Source organism: Balaenoptera physalus (genome assembly GCF_965194825.1).
Source record: "Balaenoptera physalus genome assembly, chromosome: 10".
Classification (NCBI taxonomy): domain Eukaryota; kingdom Metazoa; phylum Chordata; class Mammalia; order Artiodactyla; family Balaenopteridae; genus Balaenoptera; species Balaenoptera physalus.
In genome coordinates this window covers 83,717,364-83,729,846 of record NC_138889.1, presented here as the reverse complement: position 1 = coordinate 83,729,846, position 12,483 = coordinate 83,717,364, and the positions used below count along the sequence as shown (strand labels likewise).

General features: G+C 39.0%; 1 protein-coding gene across 3 annotated transcripts in view; it reads right to left on the bottom strand.

Annotated features, from left to right (window-relative positions):
* METTL15 (methyltransferase 15, mitochondrial 12S rRNA N4-cytidine) overlaps nt 1-12,483 on the bottom strand; it is a 372,683-nt gene that overhangs the window by 147,003 nt on the left and 213,197 nt on the right. The window lies entirely within an intron of this gene.

Genomic DNA, 12,483 nt, shown 5'->3' with positions numbered 1-12,483 from the left:
TTGCCATGTAACATATACATGGGTGTAACACCAGAGAGAGAAAAAGTCATGGGGTCAAAATTCTGTCTACTACACCTGACATATGTATACAATTCCTCTCTCTTTGCTGGTTGATTTCTTTGGAAACAGTACAAGAAGTGCCCTTAGAGAGAAGATGGACTAAACTCTAAGGCAATGCCTAATGAAATAAAGATTTCGGACTTCCCTGGTGGCACAGTGGTTAAGAATCTGCCTGCCAACGCAGGGGACACGGGTTTGATCCCTGGTCCGGTAAGATCTCATGTGCCATGGAGCAATTAAGCCCGTGTACCACAACTACTGAGCCTGTGCTCTAGAGCCCACGAGCCACAGCTACTGAGCCCACGCGTCACAACTACTGAAGCCCGCGTGCCTAGAGCCCATGCTCTGCAACAAGAGAAGCCATCGCAATGAGAAGCCTGCACACTATGACGAAGAGTAACCCTCACTTGCCACAACTAGAGAAGGCCCACACACAGCAACAAAGCCCTAATGCAGCCAAAAATAAATAAATTAAACTAAATAAATTTAAAAGAAAGAAATAAATATTTCTTTGCACTAGGTCAGATGATCAAAGTCACTTAGTCCTAATTTGTGGCTTACTTTCATTCAAACCTCCCACCACATCTTAGTGTAGTCAGTGAACGTAGAGGTGGACAGGGAATCCTGGGATGGGAACTCAAGACTACGTGGCTTGAGAACCAGTTTCTGACCACTAATGCTGGTTCTGCCAGTACCCAGAGACATTATACATCAACTACATGAGAAAGAAAAAAGAGAGGGAGAAGGAAAGGAAATATTTATGTGTCAAACACATTCATACACACTATTTTATGGAATCCTCAGAAATACTCTATTTAGTGATATCTTCTGCACTTATAGAGGAGAAAATCTGTCACGTTAAGTGATTTTGCAAAGATCGTAGAATTTGTAAGTGGTAAAGCCAGAGAGCCACGTGTAAATCCAAAGTCTACTGTCCTTCAGTCTATTCTACCAGCCTATAAGTGATATACTCTTTCCAAAGTTGTAAGCAAAAGTTCTGCCTACCAGAAGCAGGACATGAAAAGAGAAAAAATGTTCTGTTTGGAGTGAGCCAGGATGGTATTAGCAACTGTGAGGTTCTGGACATGTCCATGGAACCAGGCCCAAGTGTGGAGCTGAATGTGCCCAGTCTCCTCAAGAAATGAGTCCTGAGGCCAGCATACCGGGGCCTGTGTCAGCTACAACCATGCCAGGTAATGCCTCTTCTTCCCAGGAGCACATCCTGGTTCAGCCAGGATGCCATCTGGGTCTCCGATTAATTTGAAGATGACAAATTATGGCTTAAACGTAGTTAGCTCCAAATACCAAGAGATGCTGGTATTAACCTGTGAAATCATTTGAGATAGCTCTACAAAATGACATCATTAAAATGATACTTTTGTTCCCAGCCTTTTGGTTTGGCATGGTTCATCTGGTCTGAAATGCTCTGCCAAATGAGAATTCATGTCACTGCTTTGACAGGAACCACCTTTGGGGTCAGAGAATGCCAGGCCATTGTACACCTCAGTCAGAGCTTCTGGCTTGGCTATCTTTCTAAACAAACCCTGGCCTTTAGAACCTTTCCTATAGGGGGACCTTTCTCCTACCTCCTTTTTATGCCTTCATATAAATATGCCTGAGTAATTTCTTCTCAGAAAGAGCATAAACTACTTTTCTTTACTTTTTTATTATTTTAAAATGTTCAATCTAACATTTGTAATTCATTCCACAAACATGTAGTGAGTGTCTAATGTGTGCCAGGCACTGTATTAGCTATCCTGGGCACTGCAGTAAACAAGACAGATAAGGTTTTTTATCTCAAAGATCTTGAAATCCAAATCATCAGGGAAATGCAAATCAAAACCACAATGAGATGTCATCTCACACCTGTAAGAGTGGCTGTTATCAAAAGATAAGAAATAACAAATGTTGGTTAGGATGTAGAGAAAAGGGAACCCTTGTGCACTGTTGGTGGGAATGTAAACTGGTGCAGCCACTATGGAAAACAACATGGAGGTTCCTCAAAAATTAAAAATTGAACTACTGTATGATCCAGCAATTTCACTTCTGAGTGTTTATCTAAAAAAAACAGAAAAAACTAACTTGAAAAGATATATACACCTCCATGTTCACTGCAGCACTGCAGCATTATTTACCATAGTCAAGATATGGAAACAAGCTAAGTGTCTATCAATGGATAAATAGATAAATAAAATGTGATACACACATACACGTGTATACATACATACACAGTGGAATATTATTCAGCCATAAGAAAGGATGAAATCTCGCCATTTGCTACAATAGGGATGAGACTTGAGGGCATTATGCTAAGTGGAATAAGTCAGAGAAAGACAAATACGGTATGATCTCACTTACAAGTGGAATCTAAAAAAGAAAAACAAAATGAACTCATAGATACAGAGAACAGATCGGTGGTTGCCAGAGGGAGGGGGTGGGGGGAATCGGAGAAACGGGTGAAGGGGATCAAAAGATACAAACTTCCAGTTATTAAATAAATAAGTCATGGAGATGTAATGTACAGCATGATGACTATAGTTAATAATACTGTGTTGCATATTTGAAACTTGTTAAGAGACTGGATCTTAAAAGTTCTCATCATGAGAAAAAACAATTTTGAACAATGTATGGTGACAGATGTTAACTAGATTTATTATGATCATTTTGCAATATATACAAATATCAGATTATTACGTTGTACACCTGAAACTAATATAATGTTACATGTCCATTATGCTTCAATGAAAAATATCATGAAATTCAGTGGGAGAAGACAGGTAACAACAAAGTAAATACATAAATGGGCAACATAATTACAGAGTGTAAAAAATGATATGAGAGATACAATCAAGCTTGTGAGATACCAAATATCCAGCAAAGGCAACATAGATAGAAGGCAAGAAAAGACCTTACTGAGAAGATCATATTGAGAGGAGGCCTGAAGGATATGGAGCAAAGAGCTAGAGGGATAAAAAATTACATGTAGAGAGAAGAACACTTGCAAAGGCCCTGGGGTGGGAAATAGCCTCGTGTGTTTGAGGAAGAGAAAGGCAGCTAGTGTGCCAGAAAGGTAGTGAGTGAAGGAAAAAGATGGTGTGAGATAAAGTTGGACAGGTAGGAAGAATCCAAAACATGGGGGGCCCTGTAGCCCATGGTATATATTCTTTTTTTTGATCCTCCCACCAACCTGTTAAGTATTAGTGGGTTTTCTAGCAATGAAGAAACCGATGCTCAGGAATTTTAACCAACTGAATGATGGATTTCCTCCAAAGACCAAGAAGGCCTGGCCTTGCAGAGCTAACTTTAACCTACAAAATAGTTCCAAATTGCCACATAAATGAAATTCTTCAAATGGAATTCTTCAATGAAATTTCCAGGCCCTTAGATTGACAGGGCCCAGAAAAATTCCAGAATTTATTGACAAGTATGAATTTTTGCAAAATGTTTCAAGAGAACCACGTTTAACACAGTGAACTAGGCATGAAATTATACTACTACATCTATCTAAAGCCGAAACTGAAAACAGGTCCAGGGACAGGCAAACAAGGTCATCTCAACCACCTCTGTGCGGATGATTTTTTAAATCTGTGCTCAGTCTCAATATTCCACTGAATTCCATGTCTCCTATTCCCTTCTGCTGTGGTTCTCAGCACCTTTTTCTTGGCAGCATAATTTGGCAAACTCAAAACATACATGAAGGGACTAAAAGTTCAAAACTGATTTTAAAATAAGTTTTGTAAAATTGAAAAGAAATGTACCCAGTTATAGCACCACTCACTGATTTCCCTTAAGCTCTATGTCACTGAATGGGTAGCAATGTTTACTGCTCTGACCCTTCTTGCTTCTGTTTGTTGAATGAGCTGTAGTAAGAAGGAAAGCATAAAGGCAGTTTTGTTTTTATTTCTACTGCTGCCCTCAAACCATTCTACTAGGTCCTTTTTCTCTGTCCTCTCAAGCCAATTCTATAGCTTTTCTGGCCATTTCTGGATAATAATAGAACAGCATCATTTTCAAATATTAAAAATCAATCTAAAATGACATCCAACCTCTCATCCAATTTTAGGCTCCTCTCTTCTCTTGTATGGAATGGCCCAAGAAGTCTATAACTTAGCAGTGGGAAAAGGGACATGGTCAACTTCTTTACTACTCCAATATCCCATTCTCCCTCTGTTCTCTCCTCCCGCCTTGTGTTCCTGTAGGAGTACCAAAGTAAGAGAGCCATGTGGACTGATTCATGAGTTAACCATTTTGCCTAAACAGTCCCTCCTCCCAAAAGAAAGGTCAGGCAGCATTTTCTCACCTGTGCTGTGAAGAGGTGGAGGTTAGGTCCTGGGACTTTGTTAAAGAATTCAGATTCCCAGGCTCAACTTGCAAAGAAATGAAGTTCATTTAATGTAAATTGAATAATAAATTACTTCACAAAGAATTACACTATCTGTTCCTTATCCTCTGTCTCATAATGTTCATCTACAGAGCCAGTTTCACCTTTGTAACCATGACGTCCATGTGAGGGAAATCAAGGCAAAGAGAACAAGTAACTTGCTTCGTGGCTCCAGGCCAAGTGAGCCTTCCAACAGAGCTTATAAGACTTAGTCTCTCTCAAGCTTTGGCTTTAGAGCCTTCTTAACCATGAGTTGCCTATATTTAAGACCTCTCAAGGCTGCCTATGATAAATCTGCTGTTATAAATTTCCTGTCATGCCTCATTCACCATTATACATGACTGGTGAATACTGTTCTGTCACATTAAACTGCCTTAAGTTTACACTTAAATGATACTCAAATGCAGGGACATGTGTTATACTATGTTTCTGTACAGCAAAGTGTACAGACTTATGAGGATTGTACTCCTTTACACTTGGATAGTTGTGCCATGCTTTACAAAACACACACTCTCTCTATCGTTCTCTCTCACACACACCCACATACACACACTATCTCATTGATCCCAGTTAGGCAGATACTGAGATACTGTTATAGGGAAGTAGGGCAAAGAGCTAGAAAAAAGATTCCAGATGTTCACGTTGCTTATTTATTTGCGTTGATAAATGATTGTTTCTGAATTTATAGCTTTAAGTAGTCTGTCTCAAATTTCATTAGGTTTTACAAGTAAAGTCGATCCTTCTGATATTTCCCTATTCTCTGTAAAGAGAAATCAGTAGAATTTATTCCACTTTGCAGAATGGCTAAGCTTCTCAAATTCATGTAGGATATGGGAATTTAGTGATATGTGTTAATAAAAGTTGCTTGGTAACCAATGACCTAGTGTGAATATATTTTAATAGTTAATGTAGGAAATGTTTATGTGGGAGTTTATAATCCCTATCTCTCAAAAGTATTGTAAAATTAAAAATTTTAAGTGTAATTTATTCCCCTAAGTAGAGCATTTTCTCTGTGGGAACATGGCCCAGACAGTCAGGGAATACCTGTTGATTGGTTGACAGCACCACTTTGTGTTCATCTTTGTGCCTTTCACAATGTGCTAACTGCAGTACAAAACTGAGTCAGTTGCTGGACAATAAAAATATACGAAGGCAAAAACAAGTAGAGTAAAAGAAGGAATGTATCACCATTTAGCTCTTATCCAAACAATTTCAATCCAAATTAATTTTCTTTCTAGCTGGATTTTACCATGGGAGGAATAACTGTGTCAGCACATTTGGATTGATGTGGTGTTTAATATGCTTAAGCTGTAGAGGATGGTTGGCCCTTTTATTTTGTTAATGCCAGATGTAATTTTATAATAAAACAATTTGTATTTATTAAAAACCATATGCAAATTATGAAATAGGAATTCTACCCTCTTTGCTTTTCCTTTTTTTTCTCATTTCTTTCAAGTGCCTCTGAAATTGTCCTCCTGCATATCCATGGATTTGGGAATTTTGACCATCATCCATAAGGTGGCCACAAGAATTTGTGGCCATATTTGTAAACAATTCCATGGATCAGGTTATGCTGATCATCTCTATTTTGGGTACAGGCATTGTTTCTTATTTATCTACAGCCCCTGGATCACATAGCACATAGTAGGTATATAATAGATGTTTAAAGGATGAGTACATATGGAAAGAGTAGAGTGGGAAGGCCATAGCTTGAATAGCATTGGTGGCCATCTCCGTCACAGCAACGGCAACATTTCTAAGGCTAAGATGTCCATGAAACAAACCACTGTGGCCAAACTCCCAACATTTATGCAATGTCTTCTGTGCTATTCTATACTCCTCACATCATCTTTACCATTTATAATCTTATTAAATTTATTAACACTTTTATTTTTCCTTAAAAATATTTACAAAGGAAGCAAAGCCAATTCTGATATAAACCAGAAGAGTGGATGCCTATAGAGGGTGGAGATTGACTGACAACTTCTAGGGAGATGAAAATGTTCTACATCTCAATCTGGTATATATATATATAGAACTGTGCTGATTAAAATATGTAACTTTTGGGCTTCCCTGGTGGCGCAGTGGTTAAGAATATGCCTGCCAATGCAAGGGACATGGGTTCGAGCCCTGGCCTGGGAAGATCCCACATGCCGCGGAGCAACTAAGCCCATGCGCCGCAACTACTGAGCCTGAGCTCTAGAGCCCGCAAGCCACAACTACTGAGCTCACGTGCCACAACTACTGAAGCTTGCACTCCTAAAGCCCGTGCTCCGCAACAAGAGAAGCCATGACAATGAGAAGCCCGCGCACCACAACAAAGAGTAGCCCCTGCTCACTGCAACTAAAGAAAACCCGCGCACAGCAATGAAGACCCAACACAGCCATAAATAAATAAATACATACATACATAAATAAATTTATTTAAAAAAATAAAATATGTAACTTTTTCCTCATTTACAAATATATTTAAAGGAAAGAAATAGATCAGTAACTTTAAACACATTCACAGTTAAAGTGTTAACAGTGTTATTAAATTCTAGATAGATATGATTCCTTACAGAAGACTCTAAGACTGAAGACTGCTCTCGCCTTTTTAAAACAGAGATTATTTTTTAAAAATAAATAAATAATAACCCTTCCTCCCCAAAAAACAGAGATATAGTGTTAAAAAAGAAGAGCATAAAGAATGCTAGCAGCTATGTATCTTGTTCTCCCCCTTCCCCTTTGTCCCTTTCTTTTCTTTAAAAAAATATTTATTAGCATCCTTGCTTCTACTGTCAAATAGCCATGAGTCAGGCCTGACAAAGTAAGCTGCAGGCCTGTGCAGAGGTGGCCAACCTCAGCACAGGGCAGGTCCATTTGCAAAGAGGGTGGGGGTCTAGCAGTATCAGAAGATCGGCTGCATCCAGAGAGAGTAAGCAAATAAATAAATACATCAAGAACAATGATGAGTTGGGTTTCTCACTATTGGGATGGGGTTAGAGATATGGAAAAATATAAAACTGGAATAAACCCAGCCGGCATTGAATTAGAATTGGATGTACCAAGGTGAGAAATAGTTATTACAGATAGACACAGAAATAAATATAAATGTAAATGTATGTGTAGTTCCTAGCCATCTGCTAAAAGGGCTTGGAAACAGTGGCATCCCAGTAGTAATGAGCACCTAGTGATCATATCTTGGTTTCAAATAGTAAAATGAACAGGACTCCTTGAAGAAATGACTGAATCCAGGGCTGAAACTGGGAAAGAAGATGATGAGCCTGGAACATCTTTGGTAACAGAAAGTAAGGAAATGCTCAAAGAAGGGTGAGGGCGTATCAAAAGAACACAGAAGTAAACTTGAAGGGACTCTAACGGGCCAAATAAAAAAATAAAAATATAAGTGTTAATAAATTAAATAAGATATTCTAAAAAACAACTGGCTTATCTTTAAAAATGCCAAGATGAAGAAAGCTAAAGTAAGTAAAACATGGGTGCAAGAGGAGGACACTCTAAATTCTGCTCAGAGATGTCAGGGAAGGTTTACCAAAGGAGATGATATGCATGTAGTCTTGTAAAATGAAGTTGTTATATAACTAGAGAGGAAGTCATTTTAGGCATAGGAGACATTTTCAAATGTGTAGAGTGCTGAGCACTGTAGTGAGTTGGGTGTACCTAGAACATACAGAGATGGTAAAGGCAGCTGGGGAGATGATGTGGGACCAAATTATGATGGGCCACTTCCTCTTCTTCTTTTGTACAGTGTTATGAGCACATGCAGTTTGAGATATTGAAAGAGCCATTTGAGCTGATGTATTCGTCCAGGCTCTCTGAGAAGCAGACTCCAAGCCAGAATTAAATGTGCACAGAGTTTATTAAGAGAACTGCCTGCATGAAAGGAAATAAGGAGAAAGCTGAAGAAGTCTGGGAGAGCCATCAGACTGTGATGCAAGTCTGACCCTGTGTAAGGAGAGGTAAGGAAGTTTGGATGGAAGTTTCAGCAGAGCCATTTGTGAGTCCTTCAGCCAAAGCTGACTGTCGAGTCCTCCCCATCTCTCAGAAATGGGTCTGTATTTGCATTCCTACCTCACTCAATTATTGGTGGGAAGCAGCCCACGGTAGGCACAGCCTCAGTGCAAATGCAGGGATGAACTTCAGAGAGCAGCAGCTTGGACTCTTAGTCAATTATGCTCCCTGTAGTAGGAGGCAGCCTTCTCATGGCCAGAACATTTGAGTTTTGGATGATGAAAAGGATTTAACTGGCAGAAGAGGTGAAGGTTATTACAAGGAGAGGTGTGAAGGAGCTTAAATTCAAGCATTTAGTACTTCACCTCGTTCTTTTTGAAGTATCAATTTTCGTTTAGTTACTAAGGAATCTGGCATTTTTGAGCTGAGCTGTGAGCACACTTATCAGTCTGCAGTAAATAAACATGGACAACTAATCCTGGAGAACCCACCAACTTGCTTTGGCTTCTTAATGTAGTTAAGTCTTCTGTGTTTTGTCTGGTCCATCTGTGGAGGCTAACTTAAATATCACATAACTGTGGTCGTTTTCTCTGGAATTATTTTCATCCATGATTGTAACACACATTGTTTTACACTCAGCAGAAGCTGCTTTGCAATTGTATATGCTTTTCACTAATAGGGAAATAAATTTAATTTATATTTGGTAGAAAAACACATTTTTTTTCTTAAACATTAGGTTCATGTTGTGGGAAAAGCTGGTAATGAGGAATAGCAAAAGGGTCTTTGATTTTTTTATATATAAATTTTTATGTATTTATTTTTGGCTGCGTTGGGTCTTCGTTGCTGCGCACAGGCTTTCTCTAGTTGCGGCAAGTGGGGACTACTCTTTGTTGTGGTGCGTGGGCTTCTCATTGCAGTGGCTTCTCCTGCTGTGGAGCACAGGCTCTAGGCGCGTGGGCTTCAGTAGTTGTGGCTCGCAGGCTCTAGAGCGCAGGCTCAGTAGTTGTGGCACACGGGCTTAGTTGCTCTGCGGCATGTGAGCTCTTCCCTGATCAGGGCTCGAACCCATGTCCCATGCATTGGCAGGCGGATTCTTTACCACTGCGTCACCAGGGAAGTCCCAAGTGTCTTTGATTTTGAAAAGGTTGGGAACAATTGAAATCAACTGACCCTGTTGAGGTCCTGTTGAGTTCGAAAAGACTATGAATCCATGATGCATTTTCAGGTTGCTTTAACCTTAATTGCAAATTTCCTAAACCTTATTAAAGAAAGGAAATTATTTTTCTAGACTCCTTTTACCCGGTTTGGAGTCCCCTCATTCTTTATCAAGTGTCTAAAAAGTTCTCCAAATTGCATAAGTAACAACTATAAAATATGACTCATTGCATTTCTTTCAGTGAGTAATGCAATTAACACTACAATATTGTAGCCACTATTTTAAAAAATTCTTCTTAACGATTATTAACTGCTAGCATGAGGGTTTTTTTTTCCCTCTGAGAAAAAGATTCAAGATGACCATTATAGCTTTTAACAAACTTAACAGTGTGTCCTTTCCTCAAAGGATGATGTGTCTGTTCCAAATGATGCCATTTAAAAACACAACAGGGCTTCCCTGGTGGCGCAGTGGTTGGGAGTCTGCCTGTCAGTGCAGGGGACACGGGTTCGAGCCCTGGTCCGGGGGGATCCCTCATGCCGTGGAGCAGCTAGACCCGTGCACCACAACTACTGAGCCTGCGCTCTAGAGTCCACGAGCCACAACTGCTGAGCCTGCGTGACACAACTACTGAAGCCTGTGCGCCCTAGAGCCCGTGCTCTGCAACAGAAGCCACCGCGATGAGAAGCCTGCACACCACAGCGAGGAGTGGCCCCCGCTCGCCGCAACTAGAGAAGGCCCGTGCAGCAACGAAGACCCAACGCAGTCAAAAAATAAATAAATAAATTTATTTTTTAAAATAAATAAATAAATAAAAAATAAAAACACAACAGAGCACTTCATTGGATTAAAAAAAAAAATGGTGCCTGGAAAAATTTGGGGGAATTTTTTCCATTTGATGGCAAGAAAATTGTTATTCTAAAAATGAAATGCATATAAGAAGTAGCTTAACTGAGGAATCATGCTAAAGATGTCTCTGTAAAATAGCTGCTGCATATGAACTGCAGTTTTGGCATTTAGTCTTCAAGACTATTCAGGTAAATGCTCTATAATACCTGAATAAGATAGCAATATTTTTTTGTGTGGTGAAGGGGATGGGGAGAGAAGAATCCCCATCCCCCTTTAAAAGAATAATCATTAACTTTAAATATCTTTCGTTATAAGCACCATTCTTGGTTTCATATATGCTGTGGTTACTTGCTCCTCATCAGGAATGCACCAATTTACCCAGAATTCACACTCAACTTTTAATGCTGATCTGAACGGCAACCCTGGTAGAGTCAGGCTGAAGCAATTTTTAGAGAGGATGTTAGAATGAATTTGCTTGATTTTGGATGTGGGTACAAAGATCTGTTTTGGTTAGTTTATTTTTAAGGCTGTTTTGTAGCTGCACCAAATCCACTGGCCCATTACAGAAGAGGAATGAAAAGATGTAGCTTCTTCATTGTCAGGGTCACTGCACTGCATGACTTCAGGGGGTATGGCTTATATCCTCCTCCATGTGTGATGCAGTACAATAGAAGAAACTGTTTATTCATTTATTACCAGATAGCTATTATGGGGGAGAGGGTTTTTTGAAAGGTGAAAAGCTGATCACTGATATAACAAAGCCAGATATACAGAAAAATTGACATTTATTCCAGATTTAAAACTGTGCTGTCCAATATGGTAGCTACTAGACACCTATAGCTTTCAAGAACCTATACTTCTTGAAATGTAGCTAGTCCAAATTGAGATGTGCTGTAAAACACATACTGGATTTTAAGGACATAGTATAAAAAAAAGGAATGTAAACTATCTTATTTTTATATTGATTATATGTTAAAATATATTGGATATATTAGTTTAACTAGATTATACTATTAAAATTAATTTCAATTATTCTCTTTTACTTTTCTCAATGTGGCTTCTCAAAATTTAAAATTACAGCGTGGCTCAAATTGGTGGCTTGCATTATGTTTCTAACAGACAGCACTAGTCTGGAGTATTTGATCTATTCAGACCCTCAGAAATCATTTCATCCCTTCTATTCCTTGTGTCTAGCACACAACTCCTACAGGAGCCCAGATTAGCCTTACTGGGACACTGCCCGGGTTGGTTGATGCCAAGATGAGGATCCTCTAAAACAAAGTAGGAAACTTGAAGCATCAGGAATGAATGGGCCAAATGAGTTTAATAGGTAGAAATTGTCAACGTTTATCCTTTGACTGTCACAGGGTCAGATTTGGGAAATGTGGCTTGAATCGAGATGTTTCTCTAGTGCAAAAGTCATTGACCTGGAGCCCATCATAGACATGAGGGTGTTTTATAAACCCCTTGATATTATACAAAATTAATGTATATGTGCTTTTTTGTATAGAGAGACTCTAATTTTAATTAGATTCTCAAAAGAGACAATGGCTTCAAAAATATTAAGAATTCTAATTCTAGGATGAAATGGCTCATTCAGATAGGTTATACCACAATTACTGTTAGGTGGCCATCCATGTCTAAGAATATTAGTCTTCTCAATAATGTGCATGCACAGGTCATGGAAATCAAAGTTCATAAAGTTCAAAGAACAAGTATAACTAACAATAAGTGTAAGGCAGGAGGACTATTAACGACATTACAAGGAAAGGCCACCTGATATTATGTCCCAGGAAACAAAGCTATTGATGATTCAGCACACAATTCCTATTGCTCTCACACTAAAAGGATCAGTTATACATCCCTTGGTATCTATGGGTGATTGCTTCCAGGACCCCCACGGATACCAAAATCTATGGATGCTCAAATTCCTTATACAAAATGGCATAGTATTTGTACATCCTCTTGTATACTCTAAATAATCTCTAGATTACCTATAATACCTAATACAGTGTGAATACTATGTAAATAGTTTCCTGAATGAGGCAAATACAAATTTCGCTTTTTACAACTTTCTGGTTATTTTTTT